The sequence below is a fragment of the Symphalangus syndactylus genome, chromosome 3 (genome assembly GCF_028878055.3).
Source record: "Symphalangus syndactylus isolate Jambi chromosome 3, NHGRI_mSymSyn1-v2.1_pri, whole genome shotgun sequence".
NCBI lineage: Eukaryota > Metazoa > Chordata > Mammalia > Primates > Hylobatidae > Symphalangus > Symphalangus syndactylus.
This window is the reverse complement of record NC_072425.2, coordinates 71,595,637-71,606,934: the sequence shown is the minus strand read 5'-3', so window position 1 is coordinate 71,606,934 and position 11,298 is coordinate 71,595,637. Positions and strand designations below refer to the sequence as shown.

Sequence of the window (11,298 nt, the reverse complement as noted above, 5' to 3'; positions counted from 1 at the left end):
AGACTACTGGAGTTTTTCCTTTTTGTTTCTGTTTTAAAATAACAGCTCTTGTTTCAAGGCTCAGCTGAAATCTAAAGCCCTTCAAGAAGTCTTTCCAGTTCTTCTAAGTCAGCTTCAATAATCTACTCTTCCATGATCATGATAGTACTGACTCAGGCTTTCTGGGCTACAGGACTGCTCTGAATACCTGACATGCCCATTCTCTGAGTTCCCACGAAGAGCATTCTTGTTTTACAGCTAAGACCCCTGAAGAGCAGAGAGACTGATGCAGCTGAGCCTCTGGAGCTGGCACTGGAGTGAGACTCATCTCAGTCCTGAGTCTGTGCTCTTACCTGCTAGGCTATGGCGTCTCCCCGAATCGTTACACTACATGCTTCATGGTCTTATATTGCCATTTTTAACTTTTATTATTATTATTATCACCACAGTGGCTTATTTATCTATGTACTCTATTAATAGAGTTTGAGCTGTTCAAGGCCAGAGGGTAAGTCTTGTCACTGTGACTCAGCAGTGCCAGCTTTGGGGCTGTCCAGGCAGGGGGGGAGGGGTTACGGTTCAATGACTCTGGAGGCCAACGTCCAAGTTGACCTAGCTTTGCCATGTGTTAGCCATGGGGCCTGGAAAAAATGCATGTCCCTGAGACTCAGTGTCCTCCCCTGTAAAATATGAAAAGTAATTGCACTTCTTCCACAGGGTTTTGTGAAAAGTGGTTCAGTTAAAATCTGTGAAGAGCTTGAGATTTAGAGTCTGGCTCATAGAACTCCCTATGTGCTAGGAATTATTATAGCAGACATTTGGCACTTTGAATCGACAGTCCTGGCATTCAAACTGATCTATCACAGTTTTCAAGGCAGCTTTTAAAGCTTTAAACACATTGTCCAGCTTACTTGTTGATGTTTTACTCCCAATTATTTTTAGAATAAAAAAAGTTTAAGGGTTAGCTGGTGACCAGCAGTGATAAGGCAGGCCTTGACTTAGATGTGTGATCTACACCTGTAACCTGGTAAATACTCTGCTGAGTAATACATACAAGACACACTGATTTTGAATAACTGGATCTCAATTTTATACACAGTTAGGTGAGCAGGCAACTTTACAATGAGAAAGTAAGACTATTAACTTTAATCTGTGTTTCTTATATTTAAATTCTAGGAGGTATTCTTATGCTTCTGAGTCTCCTATTGACTTCTGCTGAGATTATTCTCACGATATCGCTGAAGAAATTTGAAATTTCCCATTAAAGCAGATGCTTCACTCTCCAATTCACTGAAGCTAAAAAAAGACTCAATCTTTTAAAATTTTACAGAGGTTGTATGGATGTCAAGGTTATGATAAAGAATCTAATCTTCAATCACAATATTTTCTTTATGGAAAATTTGATTGGATTTGCATAATTTTGACTTACAGGAAACTGGCCAGTCCCAAGTAAAAGGATTCTCTGTTCCTCTGTGAATTGCATTATCCAGTAATTAGTTTAACACATTGTATTAGTCCTTCTTGCATTGCTATAAATACCTGACACTGACACTGGGTAATTTATAAAGAAAAGAGGTTTAATTGGTTCATGGATCTGCAGTCTGTACAAGAGGCATGGTTCTGGCATCTGCTCCATTTCCGGGGAGGCCTCAGGAAACATACAATAACAGTGAAAGGTGGAGGGGAAGCTGGCTCATATTACGTGGCCAGAGCAGGTGCCAGAGAGAGAGAGGGGAGGTGCTACACGCTTTTAAACATTCAGTTCTCATGAAAACTCTACCATGAGAACAGCACCAAAGGCAGAAATCTGCCCCCGTGATCCAATCGCCTTCCACCAGGCCCACCTCCAACGTTGGGATTTACAATTTGACATGAGATTTGGGCAAGGACTCAGATCAACCCATATCACACATGTTTACTGAGTGCCTGCTACATACCAGTCACTGTTCCAGTGACTGGCATGCTTTCATCTTTGAAAAATAACACGGCTATAATACTTATATTTTCTTGGTGACCAATCAAAGTCAAGTGAAAAGCTGAATATTTCAAATAGGTAAATTCAAGCAGTTGAAAATTTAATTGCCTTAATAGTTTACAAGGAAACTAAGGAGGGTTAACCAAAGTGGGCCCAAATGCGGGTCTTCCGACGTTCTCTTCTTGTCCTTTCTCTAATTGAAGGTCTCATCCTAACTGCTGCTCCCTTCGACCACCCCAGGCACTGCCGCCTGGCCAGGAGAGGAAGGTGCCACACAAGAGTGACCCTTCCATCTCTTCCTTTGGGCTCCATCTGCCTCCTGGTTTTCACTGTCTCTGGGTTTAGATTATTATAGGGTTTCCAAATTCCCAACAGATAGTAATCTTTGAAATTTCAGAACAAATAATCAGAATTCCTGAAATGATATTATTCTCTATTTTTAAGAATACCATATTTACATATTTTTAATTAGTAACAAGTGACCATAATATTAAACTATGAATCATTTTTCTACTATAAGATTTTATAGAAAGTTTATTTAAAATTATTATTATAAATCACTATATTGGAACAAAATGATATGTTTTAAAATGACATGTTAAAATGATCTTTAACTGACATTGACATTTTATAATAGAAAACATTGAAAGAAGGGGGTGTTAAAACAAAACAATTGCGAATAAAAATAATTTTAAAATGTAAACATTATATTATGTATATTTAATGTTTAAAAGTTAACTTTTTTATTTTTAAAAATTTTAATAGTTTTAGGGGTACAGGTGGTTTTTGGTTACATGGATGAGTTCTTTAGTGGTGAATTCTGAGATTTTAGTGCACCTGTCACTCAAGCAGTGTACACTGTACCCACTCAGTATGTAGTCTTTTATCCCTCACTCCACTCCCAGCTTCCCACCCTGCAGTCATCAAAGTCCATTATATCACTTTGTATGTGTTTGTGTCCTCATAGCTTAGCTCCCACCGATAAGTGAGAACATGCGGCATTTGGTTTTTTATTCCTGAGTTACTTCGTTTAGAATAACGGCCTCCAGCTCCATCCAAGTTGCTGCAAAAGAAATTATTTCGTTCTTTTTTATGGCTGAGTAGTATTCCATGGTGTATACATACACATTTTCTTTATCCAGTCATTGGTTGATGGGCATTTAGGCTGATTCCATATCTTTGCAACTGTGAATTGTGCTGCTATAAACATACGTGTACATGTGTCTTTTTCATGTAATGACTTCTTTTCCTTTGGGTAGATACCCAGTAGTGGGATTGCTGGATCAAATGGTAGATCTACTTTCAGTTCTTTAAGGAATCACCATACCGTTTTTCATAGAGGTTGTACTAATTTACATTCACACCAGCAGTGTGTAAGTGTTCCCTTTTCATCACTTCCACACCAACATCTATAGTTTTAACTTCTGAATATAGCCATTCTTGCAGGAGTTACGTGGTATCTCATTGTGGTTTTAATTTGTATTTCACTGATGTTGAACATTTTTCATATGTTTGTTGGCTGTTTGTATATCTTCTTTTGAAAAATGGCTATTCATATCTTTTGCCCACTTTTTGATGGGATTGTCATTTTCTTGCTGATTTGTTTGAGTTTCTTGTAGATTCTGGATATCAGTCCTTTGTCAGATGCATACTTTGTGAATATTTTCTTCCACTCTGTGGGTTGTCTGTTTAATGTGCTGATTATTTCTTTTGCTCTGCAGAAGCTTTTAATTAGCTCTAATTTATTCAATTTATTTATTTTTGTCTTTGTTGCATTTGCTTTTGGGGTCCTTGTCATGAATTTGCCTAAGCCAATGTCCAGAAGAGTTTTTCCAATGTTATCTTTTCAAGGCCGGGCACGGTGGCACATGCCTGTAATCCCAGCACTTGAGGTCAGGAGTACAAAACTAGCCTGGCCAACATGGCCAAACCCCATCTCTACTAAAAATACAAAAATTAGCTGGGTGTGGTGGCAGACGCCTGTAATCCCAGCTAATGAGGAGGCTGAGGCAGGAGAATCGCTTGAATGCATGAGGTGGAGGTTGCAGTGATCCGAGATCGCGCCATTGCACTCCAGCTTGGGGCGACCATACAAACTTCCTTCCCCCTTCAAAAAAAAGAAAAAAAAAACAGAAGAAGAAAAAAGGAAAAAAAAATGTTATCTTTTAGAATTTTTTATAGTTTCAGGTCTTAGATTTAAGTCTTTGATCCATCTTGAGTTGATTTTTGTAAAAGGTGAGAGATGAGGATCTAGTTTCATTCTTCTACATGTGGCTTGCCAGCTTTTCCAGCACCATTTGTTGAATAGGGTATCCTTTCCCCAATTTATGTTCTTGTATGCTTTGTCAAAGATCAGCTGGCTGTAAGTATTTGGCTTTATTTCTGAATTTTCTACTGAATTTTAAAACACAAAGCACTAGCCATCTTATCCAACAGTCTCCATGTTTGTTTTGTGACAAAAACTGCTGCTTTTATTTCACATTGATGTTTGCTCATTTATTAAGAATGCATTCAAAACTGTATTCAAGCTGGGCATTAGGATACATGTAGCTTCATATAAGCTCATTTCCTTTTTTAATAATTTGTTTCTTTTCTATTGAAATCAATATTGCTTTTACTAATTCAGATTTTAGAACAGTTTTTTTTGATTTCCCAAGGGAGACATCTTCAACAATATTCACATCTTCTTCTTCTTTCGTTTCCTCTCTTCATGTATTTGCAAAGAACTGTAACCTACAGCAAATAATCAGACCTGAGAAACACCAGAAAATATTCCTGGGCAATATTCAAATATTGTAATTCAGCCCTGTGTGGTGGCTCACGCCTGTAATCCCAGCACTTTGGGAGGCTGAGGTGGGCAGAGCACTTGAGGTCAGGAGTTTGAGATCACCCTGGCCAACACGGTGAAACCCCGTCTCTACCAAAAATACAAAAAAATTAGCCAGACGTGGTGGTGGGCGCCTGTAATCCCAGCTACTCAGGAGGCTGAGGCAGGAGAATCTCTTGAACCTGGGAAGTGGAGGTTCCAGTGAGCAGAGATCGCACCACTGCACTCTAGCCTGGGGCGGGGAGGGGATAAATCTATCTATTATCTATCTATCTATCTATCTATCTATCTATCTATCTATCTATATCTATCTATCTATCATCTATCTATCATCTATCTATCATCTATCTATCTATCATCTATCTATCTATCTGTCTATCTATCTATCTGTCTATTGATCAAAATATTAGAATCGGCTAGCAAGGTTAACTATACTGCACAGAATCACGATTTGAAGTTGTTAATTAAAGGACTTATTTTGCTTTCCAAAACTTGTTATTTCTGGGCATATCAGTCATAGGATTTGTTTAAAGTACACTATACAAATAAACTTGTTAGTATTTATTTTATTTGCAAAAACAACTTACCAGTAGCAGCAGACAGGGCCATGAGCAACTGTTCATAACAAGACAACAGTTATAGCAAGACTGACTGATGAGATGGTTCTCGCTTTTCTCCTCTGTGTCTTGTTTAGGTTCCTGGAAATGTTGGCCTTAACCTTCAGCCACCAAATGTCTTGCTTTCAACTAGAAATCAGTGAACTCCTTCTAACCAGTAATGCCTCCACATTGACTGTTAGTCTTTAATAATTATGGGAGAAGTAAACAGTTTTTCTTTTTTTCTTAGTTTCTCAACTTGGTTTCTTAATTTTTCTTAAGATTCTGAAAAACATAAATTTCCCAAGAAAGACCAGGCAAGAATTTTCACATTGAAATACTCATGTAGTATACCCTTGTGGCTGCTCCCACCTTCTCTGCTGGAACTTTCTCACACTTATCTTGAGCTATGAGTTTCCTCATAAATCCAATCTGTTGGCCGCTTGTGTTTCCAGTATTTCTCACAGTTTCTTATCTAAGTTCTCCTTTTTAATCTTTCAGCATGGCTGAATATCTCTTAAAATATGTTTTCTGTTATTGTTAGGGTTTTGGTATGAGAGGAAAAGATCATGTCCTTTCTGCTATCTTGAAATGAAAGTTTAGCGTTTCCATTTTAAAACTCCATTACTGCAATAACGAGGTAAGAAGAAGCCCTTTATCAATACAGTGTTGGGAAGAAGGAGCCGCAGGATTCTCACCTGCTTTAAAGATAAACGGTGTTATGTTGAGCTGTTCCTTTAGTCTGTGCCAGGGGGGTAAGTAATTTGATAAGAAATGATTTGGTTCTTCATTTTTTTATCTGTATATAAATGAACCATTCTTATTGCAATAATGGCTTTAATATATTAATCAGTGCTTTCTGATTAAATGCTACATTTCATTATACTGTGCTATTGAAATGACAGTCTGTATGATTAGAGACAAATGTCCTATATGAGCAAATCTTACTTCAAATCTGTTAACTGCTTATACCTGCCTCCATCCTGATCTGGACTCCTCCAATTAACAGGTAATTGTTAAAATATTCAACTTAGGCTTCAGTCCTAATGCTCTTATGATACCTACTTCTTTGTTATTATGTTTGTATTTGTGCAATGAAGGCTTTACAGGAAAAGGAACAGAATTAGTGAGAAAGAAGAATCTCCCTCCATGCCCCTCCTCCACCCCCAATAGCAGTTTCCATTAGTCTTATTTTACAGCAGCTATAAATTAACTTCCTCATGAGAAAGGGGAGGGGACACCAGAAGTCCTTGACTTTAGTATGTTCCTACTGGAATTTGTTAATGGAAAAACCAAACCCTGTAAAATATATAAAGAGGTTTATACTGAGCCAATTATGAGTAACCATGGCCCTGGGGAACAGTCTCTAGAGGTCCTGAGAAAGTTTGCCTGAGGCACTCAGGCTACATTTTGGTTTTACACATTTTTAGAGAGGCAGGAACTTTAGGTAAAATCATAAATCAACACATGGAAGATGTACATTGGTTCAGACTAAAGAGGTGAGATGTCTTGAAGCAGGGGGCTTACAGGTCATAGCTGTTTTCAAAGATTTTCTGGTGGCTCTTGCCTGTAATCCCAGCACTTAGGGAGGCTAAGGTGGGAGAATTGCTTGAGCCCGGGAGTTCGAGACCAGCCTGGGCAACATGGAAAAACTCTGTCTACACTAAAAATACAAAAATTAGCCAGGCGTGGCAGTGCACGCCTTTAATGCCAGCTACTTGGGAGGCTGAGGCAGAAGAATTGCTTGAACCTGGAAGGTGGCTGCAGTGAGCAGAGATTGCACCACTGTACTCCAGCCTGGGTGACAGAGCAAGACCCTGTTTCAAAGAAAAAGAAAGAAAGAAAAAAACTTAAATAAATAAAAAAAATACGCTGATGATAATAAGCAAGAAAATATTTCTTAAGAAAAATACAAGAACAAATACATCATGAAACACCACCTAAAATAGATGCTAGGATTACCGAAGGGCTGCTACTAAGCAGGTGAAAGGACTCCTTGCTGTGGATGCTGGAAATGCTAAAAGATGATGATGAAATGCCCGTTGTTCCTTGCTCCTGGAAAATGCCAATAGAAACTAAAATAAAAAAGGTCCCATCTCTCCACTCCTACCTTTCAAACTTCTGCCAGTACTTCTTATTGGTAGAAACTAACCAGAAGCCAATAGGCAAGTATCTTAGTCCATTTTCAGTTCCTTATAACAGAGTACTTGAAACTGGGCAAGTTACAAAGAAATTTATTTCTTACTGTTAGGGAAGCCGAGAAGTCCAAGGTCAAGGGGTCACATCTGGTAAGTGGCTTCTTGCTGATGAGACTCGGCAGAGTCCCATGGTGGCACAGGACCTCACGTGGTGAAGAGGGTGAGTGTGCTAGCTCAGGTCTCTCTTCCTCTTCTTATAAAGGTCTCTCTTCCTCCTGGGCACCAATCCCACTCCTGTGATAACTCGTTAATCCATTAGCCCATTATTCCATTAATCCATGAATGGATTAATCCACTCATGAGAACAGAGCTCTCATGACCCAATCACCTCTGAAAATCCTCACCTCTCAATACTGCCACATTTGGGATTAAATTTCAACATGAGTTTTGGAGGGGGACAAATATTCAAACCTTAGCAAGTAACTAGGAAAATAGAATATGCAGGGCCCCTGGACACTCAAAATGCCTGACACAACCTAGAAAGTCAGAAACGAAGGCTAAGAGCAACAGTCAAATGATCAACTTAAACTATTTTTTCTTCAGGGCTTCTGAGTGCCTATAACACATCCCAGAAGGTCATCTATTTGAATTTTGGGATATGTGTTTTTTCTTTTTGAGACGTGAAAGAGATTTGATGACTTTAAAATCTTCATTTGGATTGGTTTATTTTCATAGATTTATGTATCTCCACCAGGTGGAGTCAGAGGCCAGTTTATTAAAGGGTTAAACTTTGGAAATAAATTTGGTTAAGAATTTCAGTTTCAGAATAGATGAAGGAAAGACAAACAATACTGAGGCACTGCTTCTTTCTTCAGATATTCTTGCTGGAATGGTACCTTGTTATTATCATATCTACTTTATGTTTTGTCAATGCGCCCCCGTCCTCTGGCTATAACTTAGGACACTTCGGTTGCAAGGAACGGAGACTCATTCCAGCTGGCTCAAGAAAAAAGAATGTTATTATAAATATACAACAAGGAATATCACAGACATTTTTGGAAAAGAAACAAAATACAGCCAGAGCTTACCAGGAACAAGAGCTGCTCTGTGCTGCTCTTAAGGAACATATGGTCACTCTTATTTCTCTTGCTGATGTATTCATTATTCCTTCATTAAATGTACATACTGAGTCTCTACTATGGTGCTAGGGCCTTGATATACAGGGGTAGAAAAGATATTAAATGAAAAGGCAGGTGTTAAAGAAATAAGCACACACATAAAATCATAAATTGCTATAAATGCTATGAATAAAATGTGCAAATTTGAAGAGGGAATGTATATGGGGACTTAATTACAATTAGGAGGTTAGCGAATAAACCATTATCAAAGTGACATTTAAGTATAAACCTAAAAAGATGAGTAAGAGATGGCCAGATTGACAATGGGGTAGGATGTTTGATTGCTTATAAAGGATTTGAACCAGAAAGAATTGAACCATTTTCTATGCATACAGGAACACAAGCCTTATTATTTAAATAGCTTATTATTTTAATATAGGGCAAACATAGTTGTGGTGAATGGGGGACATTCTGTCAGAATTAGTGAAAACACTTAGTTGTGGAAATATATGAAATAGCTACAGTTTGATTACATTCAGGTTAGTTCTTTACTTCATATTTGCTTCATGTAGTAATTGAAGATATCAATTGTAAATTTTTTATCAGCCCAATGTTTCCCAACACTTATTCATAATGTAATTTACAAGTGCATGAAAATAACTTGCCTTGCATTTTAAGTTGGCCTGTCTCCCTTCTTCTTGTGGGAGGTTTATTACACTAACTAGCAGATCTGGCTCTCCTTTGTTTCCACTTAAATGGTACAAGGGCAAACTTGAGCCAGGCATATAAACAGTGTCCAACCTGCAAGTGATTCTTCTTTCAAACCAAGTCATTGAGACCACAGCACACCACCTGACATCATCTGGCATGGCTGTGTACACTGATACATACCTGTCAGAGGTCAGACATACAGTCCTGTTCTTTTTGATCCTTTGTATATACCAGGCTAATTATGAATGAGAATTTTGGCCTCTCTCAGTCTGAATGTTGCCGGTAGCTTTTTTCTTTCCCAGGTCCTGACTTCACAGATAACAATCCACAATTAAACTCATTTATTTAATAAAGCTTCAGTGACAGTAAAGCTTCCTATGTTGATGTTTACTTATAGGATTTGGGTAATAAACCAATAGATGGTAGATACAAAAAACTGAGTCACAATGAGCATATCCTAATAGTCTGCTAAATTAAAAGATTGAATATAAAATAATAACTATTCTATCCAAGCTATCTAAGCCTAGATAATGAAATATTTAAAAACCCTGCCTAGAAAGCAAATATTCCACTTAGAATTTTTTGAAAAATACCTAGAAAAGTTATTTGAGGGCAGTTTACTTGCATTGCTCGAATTATACAATTGGCAATTTAAATGAAAACTTTCTACTGACCTTTGAGGTCCTCTTGAAGTTTTTTTTTGTTTGTTTGTTTTGTTTTGTTTTTAATTTAAGAAAGAAGAGGCATCCAGCTCTGCATTTTTCCCTCATTAAGACATACCAACAGAAATAACTGGCTGCATTTGGTCTTAGCCAATATCACATGACTATTTTTAGGGATTTTTTTGGCCCCCACACAGTGCATAGTTGAACTGCCAAAATATAAATCAAGATATGAAACTTACTACATTCTCCAGAATTAATAAATATTTTCCCTGGTTAAAGCAAGACTCCCATAACCAAATCATCCAAAATAAACTAGATTAATTAGGTCCAGAATGGATAAGACAGAATATTCGCAAAGGATAACACTATATACAATTATAAATATTCATTCCTTTATGTTGCTAATTTTAGATTAGGTCAGCCTGCAGATGTATTAGTCTGTTCTCACACTGATATAAAGAACTACCTGAGACTGGGTAATTTGTGAAGAAAAGAGGTTTGACTCACAGTTCCACAGGCTGTACAGGAGGCACAGCCGGGGAAGCCTCAGGAAACTTACAATCATGGCAGAAGAGTGAAGGGGAAGCAAGCATATCTTCACATGGTGGCCGGAGAGAGAGAGAGAGTGAAGGGGGGAAGTGCCACACACTTTTAAACCATTGGACCTCATGAGAACTCACTCACTATCACGAGAACAATAAGAGGGAAATCCACCTCCATGATCCAGTCACTTCCCACCAGGTCCCTCCTCCAACATGTGGGGATTGCATTTCGACATGAGATTTCAGTGGGGACACAGAGCCAAACCATATCAGTGGACATGTAATGAAAATGAAAGAGGCTAGCACACTTTAAAAATGCTCTTTGTATCTCGGTGCACTGACTAAGATGGCAGGGCAGGCTTCAAATGCCCACTCTATCAGTCACTATTGTGCAGCTAGGCATCCACTAAACTCTTTGTGCCTCAGTGCCCTAGCCTATAAAATAGACATCATTCCAGCTTGTACACATCATAAGGTTTTGATGAGAATGGGATGAGATCAGGTTTCTAAGGTACTTGGTGTGTAAATAAGCTCTTAATTGAAAATCATATAGTATTATTAATGGCCAGTGATTTTGTTTCATTGCTTATCTCTGCCAGGATGTAACTGTGGGGCAGTGATTCTCACTCCCCCAACCTCAGGAGACATTTGGCAATGTCCAGAGACATTTTTGGTTGTGGGGGGGCTACTGGCATCTACTGAGTAGAATTCAGAGATGCTGCTAATATCCCACAATGCACAGGCAGCCCC

General features: G+C 38.3%; 1 long non-coding RNA gene across 2 annotated transcripts; it reads right to left on the bottom strand.

Annotated features, from left to right (window-relative positions):
* Positions 1–2,528: 2,528 nt before the first annotated feature.
* Positions 2,529–10,607, bottom strand: LOC129479322 (uncharacterized). 2 transcript variants are annotated; one of them, XR_008656642.2, is made up of 5 exons: positions 10,514–10,607; positions 9,522–9,650; positions 8,601–8,723; positions 5,366–5,659; positions 2,529–4,684 (listed from the first exon to the last, which is right to left on the bottom strand). It is a non-coding gene; the product is annotated as an uncharacterized lncRNA (long non-coding RNA). The 2 variants fall into 2 exon arrangements; XR_008656643.2 differs by having other exon boundaries at positions 9,522–9,646; positions 10,514–10,600.
* Between the last annotated feature and the right edge of the window lie 691 nt (positions 10,608–11,298).